Raw genomic sequence first — 17,019 nt, 5'->3', positions numbered from 1 at the left:
ATCCAATAGCCCACATACATTACATAGCGACCCTGTGAAAATTAAATTAGCTTTAAAAATTCTAATTTTTTTCACGAATTTTGCCTATATATCTAAATTACACTTTCTTAGAAGACTAAATAACGTAGGTATGTAATCTTAACTTGGCATTTAACTCACTCCACGTTAAATTAAATGTTCACTCAATTCCCAGAATTCTAAATCTGTATGATTTATAAGCGCATAAAGTGCTAGTCCTTCGGCTTTGCCCGCAAAAAGTAAAGGAAATGAAAAAGGCCAAGATGAATGCTCATGCTTTAGCGGTTTACCAAAAAATAAATTGAGCATTCCTTAAGGTTCTTTCCATGTTATGTAGGGACACCTTTTTCAATTAAGCAACGAAATCTTTATGATTCGTGCAATAAATATTTCTTACAAATGAGGTTTTACGGACTTAATTAAAGCTGGCGTCTGATTCTGTGAAAGATGGCGCAGAATGAATTAATCAATTGTTGTCTTATGTTGTTCTTTCCTTTTTGGGGAATTTTGATTTTCTTTTGCTTGTGTTTTTTGTTTCATTAATCGTCTACAGTCACTTACTATTCAAGGTATAATTATTGTAGCATGATTAAATAGGATTATCAAAAACGACTCTATGAAATTACAGCAATACAGCACTTACTCATCCAATCTTTCTTTTTATTAATAAAACAATTTAATTATAAATATCATTTTTTATAAAAATAATTTTAGTTTTATAAGGAAATCTATGCATTAAGTAATCATATTATATTAGACACTAATTAGGTACTACAAATTACACCATCGGATCTGAATGAATTAATAAGTAAATATTTAACTGGTATAATTGCAAATGCCAAAGCAGGCCTATTTAAATTAATTTAATTTCAAACCGCCCACTAAATCCTTCCGTCCTTACTTTTGCCATCAAACCCCAACCTACCTTTCACATCAATTGCGCTAAAACCTCTGCGAAGAAATTAATTCCATGGCCGATTGCCACACCAATCGCACCAATTTGTCCAGCCTCTACAATTTAATTACATTTGAACATTTGAATTCGTCAGTACTTTGCTGAAACTTCGCTCTTCGCTCCACCTTCATTTGAAAGGGCAATATTATATCGACCTTGTTAATTGGTACAACTTAATTGGATTCAATTCGTATGAAGTGGAGAGCAACCCTATTAATATAATATTTCAATTGGAGGAATGAATTTGATGGAACTTCAGAATCAAAGGTTCAGAGTTTTGTCTCGAAAGCCCGCAACCCAAATCAATAATTTTGACGGCGGCATTAATTAAAATGGAAACAAAGAAACTTAAAATTATTAAAAGGAATCAGAATGAAATTCACTTTAAGCAAACGGAACTGAATTAAAAATAAAACCTTCTGAAGTAACTAACTTCTCTATTGGAACTTCTGATCATATTGACACGAAGAAACGATTAATTTTTACTATCTTCTGAATAGATTTTAATTTTTCCAGATATGAAGCAATTGTATAACGACGTTTTATTTAATTGGACTTCTGATAGAAGTTTTGGAATAATAAAAAATAAACTTTTTTCGAGAAGCATCTAACATCATAGTCCATCAGATGATAACTATTGCATAGAGATAAATTTATCAACTTGACAATATAATTCCAGTACTACAAAGATCAGCCACAGAAGTAAATATTGACTCAATGACTTCTCTATAACAAATGGTAAAACGAATTCACCTAGACTCAACAACTATATTACCCTACCTACTGATCGGACAATTCGATAAAACAGATCGCATCTAATCAAGATGATTAGCATAAATTTAGTCCTTCCTAAATCAACTGCATGGAAGACAAATGAAATATTCGGGCCAATAATGAAATCCGGAGCTGTTCAAAGTCCCGCGTTGCAATGAAGGGGAGAACAAATCGTTTTTGGTCCAATGTGCCCGAATCATTTCAATTAGAAGATGCTAAAACTCCTGGTGATTCGTCCTGGTCATAGATCACCTCCTATTTCTCTTTTAAAGCTTTTGGATTCTACTTTTGGAGGCGTAAGGCGTTTATTTTACGTTTATGAATGTTAGTAGAAGAAGTATTGCTCGACCGGTAAGTTCCACCCTCACATCTATTTGTAGAATGAAGTATGTAGTTCTCATAATTATTTCGGTGGACAAATGAAGATACCGGTTTGCTTACATAATAATCTGAGTCATTTTCAAGAGTGGTAAAAGCATCGGCATCAGATAAAACGCCTATACTTTATGAGGTGATTCCAGATGTCTATGGGCGGCGCTGATACTTATCATCTGCAAGGTAGTTTCCTATTCCAATATCATAAAACTATGAGGTATTCGGATTTAATTCGAAACTTACATAGGACTCATCTCCTACCCGTAGTCTAGTAACAGATAAATAAGTGCGACAGTGACCATTAAATATGACCGCAAGCATTTCATATTATTAAAACAAGTCATAACAAATGATAATCCAATCCAATTTGTTCCAAAATATCAGCAAGGGATGCTACTGGGAATAAGTTTTACCGGGTTTGAGGAGGATTAACCTACAATATAGGGAAGTTTGCTAAGTCAATTTGCTAGCCCAAATCTCGGTTCTCTCGGACATATCAAAAATCTTGTTAAAACTTGGAAAGTGGCATTTGAACTGTTTGTTGACAGCTTTATTATACGAAACAACTTTGGGAGATTTGATTGTTTCTATTATTTTCTTTCTATTTTTGAGGAACAATAAATATTATGTTTTGTAAAATTTTATCACTTATGTATCGTTGAAGGATAGGTATCCTTGTTAGAAAAGTAAATAAATTATTAATTATAAACGGAACACAAATATTTTTTTATAAACTACAACTATCTGTCTAATATCTACTGCTTATAAATAATTGATAATGTAACTTACTTACATTTGCTTACTATTTTAGCATAATGATGGGACCCGAAGATAAATGAATGTTGCCGAAATTCTTTTACTGCTACAGAATCATATACCTACATCAAGAAAGATGTATTGTAAAAATATGTAGCGTCATAAAACATGCTTAACATTTTTATGCCTAAGAAACTTGTATTTGAAAATGTTAAAATGTATTCTTTTCAATGTTCACGCGATGTTAGCCCATTTAACGCGCAGAACGAGAAATACGACCGGTTGTTTTTACGTACAAAAACTTTCAGCTAGATAGTTGCGGGAGCACAAGATAATATATACGCTAGATATACATCTAACAATTGTTTAAAACGTCCGTTTTGTTGGTGCGTGCTGTTTGTTCTCTCCTAGTGCCTCCTACACTAAGAAAGCGTGATTAATATGGCTTGGGAAGACCATTTCCCAACCAAAAGTCCATATCTCCACTCACAGTTAGTGTAACTTAAACCTATTACAACTAAAATACGGTTCTACTTAGCTTGAGCGTAAAATGTTGATGAGGATTTCGCACCAACGGAATTAAATGGGGTAATTAAAATAAGTTCCCAATGGAAATTCACAGCCCTGGAGCAACGTATTCCAGTAGATAAAAACATTAGGTGATTCCTTATTGCGCGGTTTACAGAATGTTTGTATTTATTTGTATTTTTTTGTAAAGTAATCAAATTAATTACATGCCTTTTCGTCTGTTTCTCTCTTCAAATGAAAATTAAAGATCTTTTTAATTTCGATTTAAATGGTATTTACCTACATTAGCATGACAATTGGTCTTTTATATTATTTATATATTTATTTAATCTTTCACTTATGTAGTCGAAATTTAGAGATTTTTATGCGTAAAGCATTTTGCTCTGACCAATTTAAAGACCAATCAGAGAGACAACGAAAACGGAATTAAGAATATAATTTGCATAATTATATGATTCTTATTCAGTCAATTCTGCCAGGAGAACTGTAATAAAAGTACTTGTGCAAGGTAGATGGAAATGGTCCGAATTGGGCTTTGTTTTGACAACATCTAACTACAATAGATGACTTCATTAGCTACGAGTATATCTACTTAATTCACTACCAAAGAAATTTTAGTTCAATTGACTTTTCGAAAATTATTCGTAATCAAAATTCGTGTACTGAAAAAATATTCTTCGATTTTTATTCAAATACAGCTTACAAAGGAAATTTGTTAATATAATTTTTATACCCGATTTTAATCTATATACTTTTTTATTAACTACACAAATAATATAGAATTATTTGCAATTTTATTAAACAAAAAAAAGGTTTCAACGTACAGTTCAAGATCATATCTGCCTCTGAAGGTATTTATAATAAATATGTTTAGTACACAATCTCTTTTCCCGGCAAATCCTCTCAGTATAAAAGGATTTGCGAAATCTGACCCACGTAGCTTCTCCACTGCGATAGCGAAGTATTTATTGTTACCTGTAGCTTTTAGTTATTATTTTTTATTATTTTTATCTTAATTCTATACAATAAAATGATATTCAAATGAATTAAATTCATTTAATAACCATAATTTGGAAAATCTTCCAAAAATATTGATAGAATTCGATACGATTTCCTTTAAAAGAAATGGGGTTATATGAGATTTTAGTCAATAAAACGTGTTTGAAGGCTGCACTTCCCTTATAGAGAAGACGGCATCTCTAAAAGAATGCATCGATGCATCCTTTGTATGATAGTTTTACCGTCGCTAGGATGGATCGCTAGGATGGCTATTTTGAGTATACTGTTTCAGTGCCAATCGATGAATAGATGAATAAATAAGTTAGTGGCTGTATGTTTTGGAGATTTTATTGTGGTTCGACCGAAATCTCATAGTTTAAGTAACTGTTGGCTCTGTATCTGCCTATAATTGCGAGGTAAAGCTGTACTACTAGTACAGTTTAGCTAGTTTGAAGAATGAGGCAAGCCATAGCTATTATGTACGTTACAAAGCATTCTTACTTTGTCCCTTGAGGCAGCAACTACTACTATGATCGACTCCATTCCTAACTCAGGTTCGTTTGGCAGTAACCACTTAACATCATAACTACCACTTCATACTTAATCATTACATTCATTACATAAAAATAATCTGTGTTATTTACATAGAAATAGTGGGTAGGCTACATACGTGTACGTGGTTCTATCCTTGTTGAAGTGTGTCCATTGTTTATTCAGACTCATGCCCTAACGATATCAGATTACGTCAGGAACATTCTCTTAGATATAGACGTGGATATTCTGTTACCGCAAAACATAACTGGACATAACAAGACAAGATTCGATTGACGTCTAATAGCCGCTAGCAAGTCAAGACAGTTTAATACTTTATGTAATACTAGCAGAACCCGCGGCTTCGCTCGCGTAAAAAAATATGATATGACATACAAATAACTGTAATCGTAAATTTGTACCTTTAACAATTTTAACGATAAAGTAGGAGAAGTAATATTTAATTAATAAAAGCTTTTTTTTCGTCACTGTGTACCTAAATTGGTCAAGCTTTCTTCAGAAACATACACTAAAACTCAAATTAGTGGACTGTAATGAAACTTTCTTTAAAATATAAGTTTCATGTAGGATACAATAATTATTATTTACACTATTCCATAGGAATCATCCATGTTATATGGGGCCTTACATACAGTGGTTCTTTCCAGGGTCGCTGGCTGGGCGGTTAGAGTGGGAGCTCTTGCCGCCCGCAACTCCAGAAGTCCCCCTTTAGTTTCGTACGACAGGCAGGGGATACGTAGCCCTGTTCTAGCCCAAAATTTTAATCCAAGGTCTATGTATCTACCACATCACCACCACTAATGCACGCATAACCAAAACCATACCCCACGGCAGGACAAAATGTTGGCACGCAGTGTGTCCAAAGTAGTTGCGATGTACCTAATCAGTATACCAAAATGTAGACTAATTTGAATAAAATTACGCATTATCGTAAATGAAATTTGCACCGTGGACGACGTTGTCGTGTATTTGTCTGAATATACGTTATCTGAAATTTCGAACCTAAAAGATTCCCGTATACATACATATAACACTTCTTTTACCTCCTTAGTAGAATTTCAAAAACATTCCTATGTACATATGCATCAATAAATACTTTATCAGCAAATTTCTGAAAGCTAATATTCAACACCAGCGGTCGCCATCCCGACACCTACGGGTGGTGTGTGGCCCGCGACCTTCCCGTGTGGCCCGCGGGTCTGCACGTTACTAATAATTGGCCAAGTGCAAGTCAAACCCGCACCTGGAGGGCTCCGTACAACCAACATTTTCATTTTTTTTTAATTTCTTGTATTTAATATTGCAGCAGCCATTAAAATACACACATTGTAAAAATTTGAACTGTCTACCTCTGACGGTTCAAAAGTTAGTTGGAAAAATATCGAATAGCAGTTTGTTGTATGGGAACCCCTTTTTGTTTTCAACTTTTTTATTTTTAGCATTTGCTGTTATAGCGGCCACCGTTATGCATCCTCTGTAAGAATTTCAAATGTCTATCTATTACGGTTCCAGAGATAGAGCCCTGCGATACACGGACAGACGGACAGACAGCGAAGTCTTAGTAATAGGGTTCCGTTTTTATCCTTTAGGTACCCTAAAAAACCCCTGTTCTACACTTCAACACGTGCAATGCATTCCCATGTTAAAATATATGTTACGACGTCTCGTGGAATTTCGCCCTACACTAAACCACTCTGTTCTTTTTCCAGACACGCCAAAGGAAGTAACTTCAATAACGATTTTTAAAGAAACTTCCTTTACTTATAGTATCCTAATGGGATTGATTGTTCAGTTGCTAAAATTGCTGAAACAGATGTGTAAACAGAAAGGCATAATGCATACACCCTTTTATAACCGTCTTAAGGGTTGATCTAAAAAAACAGTGACTGAGATGCTTCATTGAGTCAATGATAATTTTTCATAGTGGTTGCTTCCAAATTAACGGATTATAAAATAAAGTTCCAACCCCTATTTAACGACATTAAGGGTTGATTTTCACAAAATGGAAAAATAAGTGATATATTATTTACAACCCGAAAGCAAAATACCAATTATCATAGTCTTTGCTTCATAATCGGCTTACTTCTAAACAAACTTTGAACCCCTATATTACCCACTTAGGGGTAGATTTTCCATAACTGGTGTTAAAAAAGTTCTATTATTTCCAACAGGAAAGCCAAATGCAAGTTTTTATAGTCCTTGCTTCAGAACTAACGGAGTTTGAAATAAAATTCCAACCCCCATTTAACGACCTTAAGGGATGATTTTCCAAAATTAATAAATAGGTGTGAAATAGGTGTTTAATTATTTTCTATCGAAAACTCGTTCAGTATACATTAAAACTGGGGGACTTTCATACAAACTTACAACCCTTTTTTTTTTATACGTGGGGAAACCCTCATGGGTTCCTCTCTACCGCGGGGGCAGCTGAGAGGATATGCCGGACTCTTACCGGCTAAAACCCCACGGTGTTCCTCTGGACGCCCTTTGCCGGGACTGCGGGTACGCTATAGCATTCGTCCGCGGTCCCAGCGGCGTTTGCCCACAGCAGGGCCCGTCTCCGTTTGGGATGGAGTTGGAGTTTGCTCCATCCCCTCATCTTTGAGGTGCGCGCGGGAACACCGCGCGCGCCACCTCGAGGCCTATTTATGACGCAGGACACCCCCGTGTCCTACGCCATGCCTCCGTTATGGGGGTAGGAGATAGGCGTGGGGAACCCTTCTCCTACGCCCGGTTTTCCGGCTGCGGATAGGAAGGTCTGAGGTTCTCTCTCTCTCCCTCTCCGCAGCCTCCTTCTGCGAGATGACTTCCTCGCAGAAGGATTTCATACCTTTCCAGGACCTGTCGCTCCCCACCATGGCTTTAACTACGGCGGGGAGAGAGAGGTCCGGCCCCACTGCAGCGATGAGCACACGGCGCTGATCGGCCCAGGCTGGGCATACCTCCAGTGTATGCTGCGCCGTGTCCTCGTCACAGCCACAATGGTGGCACTCGGTGGTTGGCTCCCTTCCAGCCGTATTGCACAGGTATCTCCCGAAACAACCGTGCCCCGAGAGCACCTGCACCAGCCGGAAGGTAAGCGACCCATGCCGCCTGTCCGTCCATTCCTCTAACACAGGACGGACAGCCTCCACAGTCCTGAGGCCAGCCGTGGGTTGGGCCAGCCTCTCCTTCCATTTTTCCGTCATGGACTGCAGAGCGTGGAACTTCCGCTCTTTCTCCTCCTTGGGCGTGGGGTGTTCCTCCCGGAGCCGGAGGTCTGCGCGCCACCGATACATCGCAGCACAGACCTCCGCCTCCAGATCCCAAGGAGGGCACCCCGCCAATACGCACGCCGCCTCGAAAGAGATGGTGCGGTAGCCACGGACGACCCCGACGGCCATCACCCTCTGTGGTCTCTTCAAGAGGGTGACATTCTGCCTTGTCAGGGCCTCCGCCCATACGGGTGCCCCGTATAAGGCCATGGACCGCACCACCCCTAAGTATAGGCGGCGGCTGCTCGCACTGGGCCCCCCGAGGTTGGGCAGCAGCCGCTTCAACGCAGCCGCCGCCCCCATTAATCGGGGGACCAAGCGAGTGAAGTGCTCGCGGAAGTTCCAGCGGCTGTCGAGGATGAGTCCCAGGTAGTTCATCTTTGACTCCACCTCGACACGGGTTCCATCAATGAGTATGTGGGACCCCGGCGGCGGCGCCCTCCTCGGCCCGTGAAAACACAAGGCCTCGGTTTTCGCGCTCGCTAGCCGGAGTCCCAACATCTCGATTCTGCCAACCACCAGTGCCACAGCCTCAGTGGCAAGACGGGCAGCCTCGTCGTAGCTGTCCCCCCGGGCCGTGACCAGCGTGTCGTCCGCGTAACAGGTCACGGTGGCTCCCGGGGGGAGATCGCCCCGCAACACCCAGTCGTATCCGATGTTCCACAGGAGCGGGCCGAGCACGGAACCCTGTGGAACACCACACGTCATCCTCCGACTGAGTGTTTGTCCTTCGCGTACCGGGTACTTGATGTACCTATCGGAGAGGTACTCCCCAACGACCCGGCTGAGGTAGGGAGGTACCCTATGGTATATCAATGCCTCCCTAATGCTGGCCCAGGGCAAGGTGTTGAAGGCGTTGGCGATATCAAGCGACACCGCCAACAACACCCCACGTCGAGCCACCGCCTCTTCCGAGAGGGCCTTGATGTGCATTATCGCATCTATGGTCGAACGGCCCTCCCGGAAACCAAACTGGTTGTCGGATAGGTTGGGACCCACCTCTCCTAGATGCTTGATGAGCCGACCCGCCACCACTCGTTCAAAAAGTTTGTCGGCCTCATCAAGCATCACCAACGGTCTGTACGACGAAGGACACTCTGCGGGGCGCCCCTCTTTCTTTAAAAGTATCAGGCTGCCCGTCTTCCACTGTCTTGGGACCGATCCCGACTCCAAACAGGCATCGAGTAGCCTGCGGAATCGGTCCCCTAGCTCCTCTAGAGCTAATACCCAGACGCGGCCAGGAATTCCGTCCGGACCCGGGGCCTTATTCTTGCCCCGGAGCCTTAGGATGGCCGCGCCCAACTCCTCCTCCGACACTTTTGGCACCTCCGACTCCTCCGATCCTGAGGCATAATCGGGAGGTGCCATTGCCGCAGGAGAGTGTTCCACTCTGGCCGGAAACAGAGTGGACACTACGTCTTCCAGGAGCTGGGGCTGGAGAGTCTCAGTCAGAGGGGGCGCCCAGGGACGCATTTTCTCTCTGACGATCTTGTAGGGGCGCCCCCACGGATCGCGACTCAGAGTCTGGAGAAGCTCCATCTTGGCTTGCTCCTTAGCCTGGCTTATAGACAGCTGTAGGGCCAATCGTCGCTCTCGATAGGCCTCGTACAGCTGTTGCTCCACCGCGCCGTGGTCGATATTACGACGGCGCAACCTGCGGTGTCTGGTGTACTGGCGTCTCGCCACTACGCAATCCGAGCGAATCTCTTCGATTTCGTGGGACCACCAGTACACCCGACGTTTCGGGGGACACGGCTTGGCCCGGGTCATGCATGCGTCGCATACATTCGACATGGCATCCCGGAACCACTCCGCCTCCCCCTCGACCTCCACAGGTTCAGGTGGAGCTTGCCAGGCCTGGACTATGGCAGCTTCAACTAGAACATCTTTATTCAGACTCCCCAGCACCCACCTCCGCGCCGGCTTTCTCGGGCGACGACGGTCCGGGTGTTCTGGCGAGGGGGACACGTCGAACCGGATGTACAGATGATCCGACAGTGTTTCCACCCTCTCCAGAACATTCCAGCCCCGGACGATGCTTGCCACAGCGGGGGACGCGAACGAGACATCCACGATGGAACCCCCTCGCTGTCGCACGCATGTGTTTACCGACCCCTTATTTAGCACCAAGAGGCCGGTCGTCGCCGCCCAATCTTCCAAAACCTCGCCGCGAGCATCAGTCTTAGGGGAGCCCCAAGCAGTAGATTTAGCATTAAGGTCCCCAACGACGAGCACCCGGCGAGGCTGGATTGGTCCTATTAGGGCCTCCAACTCGCCCAGAAATGCCTCAAAATCGGCTAGGTGTTTATTGGGCGAGAAGTAAACCCCAATGAGGACATAACTCCGCCACCTCACTGCCACGTAGCCCTTGCCCCTCTTGATCGTGATGAGGGGAGGCACGCAAAGCGCTCGTGCGCTAGCAATGGCCACCAATCCATCTAAGTCCCCCACCCAGTTGTTTATGGGGGGGACGAAGTAAGGCTCCGCCACCACCGCCACTTCTATCAACCACTCCGCCATGCTCTGGACTAGGAGGTCCTGTGCACAGCGGCAATGGTTGATATTAGCCTGGAGTAGGCGGTGGGCCATACTTATTTGGATTGTGTGGCCATTTCCTCACCGCTCCCTCCTTCAGATGGGGAAGCATCGGCCGCCGCGATAGACGTGACGGCAGGCGGGGCAGCTGGGGCAGCAGCTCGCGCTGGAGCGGGTTCCGGCGCAGGGACTTTTGTAGTCTTAGCGCCCGTCCCCTTTTTTTTTCGGTGGGAAGCACGCTTTGCTCCCCAACCGATGCTCGGCCGGCCTGTTTGCCGCCGCGCATACCGAGCACTTTGGTGTGCCGGTGCACACATTAGCCATGTGGCCGGGTTTACCGCAGCGATAACACTCTTCGCTGCGGTCAGCCTCTGCGGTGCACTGAGCTCTGACGTGCCCGCTGAGCAGGCACCGGAAGCACCGCAGTTTCCTTGGCTGCAGCACCTCAACTCGCGCCGAAATCCAGCCGATTAACAGGCGGCCGAGACTGCCCACCTTTTTTACGGCCGCGATGGGAGCCCGCACCCAGACAGAGCTAACGCCCCGAGGAGTGGGTCTTATCACGCCTACCTTTACTGCCTCCTTGGGGCAGTTCCCATCCCGCGCAACGGCGACAGCGATATCCTCCTGCGAGACCGAGTCGTCCAAGCCAGTGATCCGCATTTCTGCACACTTTACCGGCCTGGATACTGTCGCGACTCCATCGTTGAGGGTCTCCCTGAGTTTTTTTGCGAGGGAGTCCGCCTTGTCGCCGCTGGATGCACCTGGCACCTCCAAGATGCGGGCACCCGTGGCGGCCGTACGGAATTTTAATCCGCTTATACCCAAGCTTGGGAGGTCGACGTCCGCCCTGGCTTTGGCCAAAATTTTGGCGAATGTTACGCCTTGCTCTTCCGCTCCCGGCTGCAGTGTAATAACGACAGCCGAGGAGCGGGGAGGGCGGAGCTTAACAGGCCCTGGCCGGTTGGCTGCTGGTCTCTCGGCCTTCCCAGGAGGAGGAGGAGGAGGAGCTTTCCTCTGCCCCTTATCAGTCGCTGCTGCCTGAGCAGCCACCTGAGGATTCACCTTCCCCTTTTTACGTCCTCCCTTGGTGACCAGCACCCATTGGCCCTCCTTGGGCGCAGAAGCCATCGGGGTAGGCCGGTCGTCGGCCTTTTTCTGGGCTGATGCATCAGCCCCCCCTTTCTTCTTTCTGCCTCCCTTCTCCTTGTTGGCGACCTCCACCTGCCTGGGTACCTCTCCGTCCTTACGCGGCTTGGAGACTGCCTCGGCAAACGACTGGCTGCGATCCGGTGCGCGCAAGGGCAGTCTGTTCTCCAGTGCGCCTAAACGCGTATCTAGCATGCATCCCACTTGCAACATTATCTGCCGAGACAGCTCCTCGATGTTTTGAGCCGCTTGGGGCTCCTCACGCGGCAGGATGTTTTTTAGACGGCCCAGCTCCTCCCTGAGCTCCGCCATTTCTCCACGGAGATCTGCCACCTCTCTGTTCAGACGGGTGTTTTCCGCCTGTAGTTTGGCAGTTTCATCCGTGGAAGTCCGCGCGTGCAGAGCCCCCACTGCCACTTTCAGCGATTTAGCCGCGTCCTTCAGGGCCTTTTGAAAGGTACCTTTCAGGTTTTTGGACTTCGCCGCGACGTTTATGATGACACTGACGTCCTCCAAGGCCTTCTCCTTCAGTGCCATGGCCGACCGATCGTCATCCTCGCCTGCCGAAACTAAACTCGCCGCCAGATCCGTGTCTCCTGACCGTGTCGTTGGCCGTTTGACGAGGAATTCCTTCCTCCTACTCTTCACTTTCGCTGGAGCGACTGTTGCGACTGGGGCAACCTCTTCGTCGCTCGACAGCGCTGTTGCCGGAGGGCTCTGGTTTTGCCTCCTCCGACTCCTCCACAGGCGGTTCCGGCCGGAATCCACCAGTGTAGTTCCACTCCCATCCGACTCGGATGTCTCCCCCTCCTCAATGTGTAGTGTGCGTGTGTGTGTGTTTGAGCGTGTGTTTTTTGTAGAGTGTTTGGTTTTTTTTTTAAAAGATTTATGAGCCACCATATTGTTCCCACGAGTATGGGGGAAAAACGGTCCACCCGGGCAGTGCCCCCTGTACCCGGGTAAGCCTGAGCGTAACCCGCCACGGTGTCGGCCGGTACCGTAGCGGGAGCCGCACTAATGACTGGCCTCCCTGCCAGCCATGCATCCCCTCGCGGTGCGCCGCCGCTTGGGATTAGGGTGATTTTTTATAGAGGTTTTCTTCCTCGCGGTCCGGCCAATTAAGGCAAGACCCTCGGTCCCACCCGAGGTCGCGAGACATGACCACGACAAGTCTCCTGGGTAGGATTACGATATCGACGGTGGCTAGGCATGTTACCGTAGCCTGCTCGGTGGCATAGTTAGTGCACACCGAGCCCGCCCAGGGTTCTCCCGATCGGAAGAAACTCCTCGTGCAGGCGATTTACCTTGCACCTTCCCCGTTGGCGGAACCATTTTTGGCCCCGACGGGGGTGTGAGCCGCTCTTAGTCTGGACCCTCCCCACCAAGCCTATCCGGTATGGGTATTCCTACCGGCATAGCCTTGGGGATCGTAGGGCCTCGCAAGCCCCTCCACCACGACAAGGTGGCAGCTCCTCGGAGGGGAAACTTACAACCCTCATTTAACCCAAATAAGAGTTGTTTTACCAAAAACGGTAGAATTAAAGTTCCACTATATCTAACCAGTAAGGAAATGACTAATTTTCGTAGCGCTGGCTTTCAAATTGGCAAATTTTAAAATATGCTGTCAACCCCTATTTTACCAACTTAAGGGTTGATTTTCCAAAAATGGTGAAATAGGTGTTTAATTATTTTCTATCGAAAACCCAAATACCGATTTTTATACAGTCTACATCAAAACTGGGGGACTCTCATACAAACTTACAACCCTTATTTAACCCAAATAAGGGTTGATTTTCCAAAAACGGTAGAATTAAAGTTCCACTATATCTGACCAGTGAGGCAATGGCTAACTTTCATAGTGCTAGCTTTTAATTTGGCAAATTTTAAATTAAGCTATTTAAGTCAACCCTTATTTTACCAACTTAAGGGTTGATTTTTCAAAAATGGTGAAATAGGTGGCCAAAAAGAATATCCTGACTAAGTTTCATACCTATAAGAGCTGTAGTTTTAAAATGTGAATTTTTTTTAATTAACACCCCCGCAACCCCTCTTGGGGGTGGAATTTCGTAAAATCCGTTCTTAGCTGACCTCTACTCGGTGAAAAGAATATTCCTACCAAATTTCAAGTCTTTAGCTCTAATGGTTCCAGAGATATCGTGATGAGTGACTATATACGTGGAAATCTCTTATATATATATAGATTGTAGGAATATAATATAATTCCGACATTTCAAATTTTGCTTCAGGTGTCCAAGATTAAATCTGAGTAGTTATTAACAGTAGTGATATTTCTATCCCGCTGAAAGGAACCTTCTTTAAATAATTATTCGAGATGAAGAAAATTGTGCAAATTAAGATTGTACGCACAGCTTTGAAACCTAAATGAATTAAATTAAACGCTTTTAACAGTCACAGCCCCCCACTAGTATTCCACATAACATATGGATACACACAAGGAAACATACACAAACACCCAGACCCAGAACCGATATTTAAATTCATAATTTAGATATCTGTCTAGCCGGGGATTGAACCCGGAACCCTTTGCGCGTCTGACCGGTATGCTGACCGTTCCGCCACGCGGGTTGTCAAGAACTGTCAGGTTGTCGGTTGTCAATTTGTAGGCTTTGTTACGATAATCCTTTACACGGTTGTATCAAGTGATAAATATTACGTTTTTTATACAAGTGAGAATACTTGTATCCAAGAACAGATCTTATGAGTGAATATGTAAATATTATAGTATGTAGATGATAGTAGTATCACCCTAAGTTTACTGATGAACATCATAACAGTATCGATATCATGAACGCGGTAATCGGTATACTTTGAAAATTGAATGATATTTTCTACAAACACTATAACGTTACTCAACGTCGTTATTGCGTGGAATTTCCCCTGTTAAAAGCAACTCTTGTTGAATATTATGTTACGTGATATGCAGACATCTGTTACATTTCATGCTACTATTTATCATTGTTCAATTTATATTTTATCACTCTTTAAAATTAAATTATTATTAAGTAAGCGCTTGATTTGTGGTTCCGCTTAAAAAGTTTAAAAATTACATAGAGTAAAGATCAGTGCTTAATAATATATTTTGACGTATATAAAGCAATGCAACCAGTAACTATGAAAAGTAGATCATTTAGGTCTCCAAAATTAATTATTTTTGAAATATATGTAAATATGAAACGAAATATCAACCGAATATAATGACGATTGGTTAATACGTGAATACTTATCAAAGAAATAAAACCGATTCATAGCAGTAATGAGGAAATAGCGACTTAAGACAAAATCTTAACCATAATTACACCATAACTATAAGGAGGTATCAAGAAAATCCCGACGTAAGCAAGGGCTTTGAGCCATAACCGTATTAACGGTCGGCGAGAGGCAATTTGAATCCCATGGGTAAATTTATAGCGTTGCCACATCGCTACCCTGTCATTGGCCGAGGCTTTTAGAAGGATGAGGAACTGCGGACATTAACGACTTATCACGTTTTATTGCGATGTCATTATTCCAATGTTATTTTTATGGCTTTTAGAGTGGTGAATGTTATACAATAGACGATATTTCATTAGTTATTATTAGTTTTCAGAATGTATCACATGCTCGTTGTCTCGTGTTGTTGTGAGGGTCATATTATATAGGATATACTTTATATATTTCACTGCATTTTATTAATTACACCATTTATTTTAAAGGGTAAATAAGAAGAATTGTAGTTCAAAGAAGTACGTGTTTTTTAAGATGATATCACTTTTCAATACGTCTACCTGATGGTAAATGGTCACTGCCACTTATGAATTACAATTTAACCTCAACCAGGATACCCCTTTAACCCTTTGTAATCGATCACATATGCGTTATCACTATTTACTAACATTCAAAAATAAGTCGGAGCGTCTTGGATTACTGACTGGCCACCTTACCACTATAAGCCAGAACACAACGCTGCTGCAACAAAGATAAATATGAGAGTATCTGAAGAGGGTTCTACCACCCTCAAAATGAATAGTTAACATTTTCATTATTCAACTGTTAATGCGACCAAAGATCAATGAACTTGAACCGCAACAGCGGTTGGCGGGGTTTAGAGGCAATCTGAATCCCATAGACAAATTTATTGCTTCGTCACGCCACTATTCTAAGCCCGAAGCTTTGGGGGAAGGGTTGAATGAATGGGGATTAGGGCATAATTTGTCATTTTCCTGCTATGATTTACTTTAGTTACACAGAAATGCATGTATTTACTGCTTCCATCTTCCATTAGTTATATGAGTAATAAAGTTTTTATTATTCTAATCTATACGCGACAGAAATAAGTAAAAACTTATGTGTTATCTAGCAGCAATCTATTAAGGAGTGTTTTAATGTATCTAATGTTTAGGACCTTCGCTTATCCAAATAAACAAAGATCTATATCCAGTCAATGTTAGTCTAAAGTAGGTACAAAGCGTATTGTTTAAACTTATCGGTTTTACAGATGATAACTCTATTATAACAAGTTTCGTCGTTGGTGCCTTGTTCTATTTGCTATTGTTTAATTAACTTGGGATAAGATAACGAAGGTATATAAGTATATTGTAAACAAGTAATCTAGTAAATTAATATGAGTTCAAATGACAAAGATATAAAAAAGATATAATTATGAGATGTCATAAGGTCATAATGATTATGAGTTAACATAAACAACAAAGTTAAGAAATAAATTTAAGAATAAATAATTATACTATTTACCATCTATCCTAACAAATGCTTTATTATGACAAGTTAGGAAGTATATAAAAATGAATTTAAATTTCTGTTTTGGATGTGGAGGTTTGTGTACTTGTGTGCAGCGTCGTAGGGACTAATACACTTTCAAGGGGAGCACTTGCCAACCAAGAAAAATAAACTGAGTTTATTATTCTTATTGTAATAAGTCGACAAAAATGGTAGTCGTACATAAATTAAAAATACATCATTTAAAATTATTATAGTACTGTTCGAATTAAGTCGGCAAAAAAGGTCGTCAAGATTTTCAAAATTCATAATATTCAAGAAAAGGTATTTTGCAAACATCAAAGTTTTCCAAGGGTAGGCACTCATGCCTCCAGTAACAATACGTTACAT

This window comes from Epargyreus clarus, unplaced genomic scaffold (genome assembly GCF_041222505.1).
Source record: "Epargyreus clarus isolate Ecla_fem2 unplaced genomic scaffold, WU_Ecla_fem_2.2 ptg000018l, whole genome shotgun sequence".
In the NCBI taxonomy this organism is placed as follows: Eukaryota; Metazoa; Arthropoda; class Insecta; order Lepidoptera; family Hesperiidae; genus Epargyreus; species Epargyreus clarus.
Note: the sequence above shows the minus strand (reverse complement) of the source record.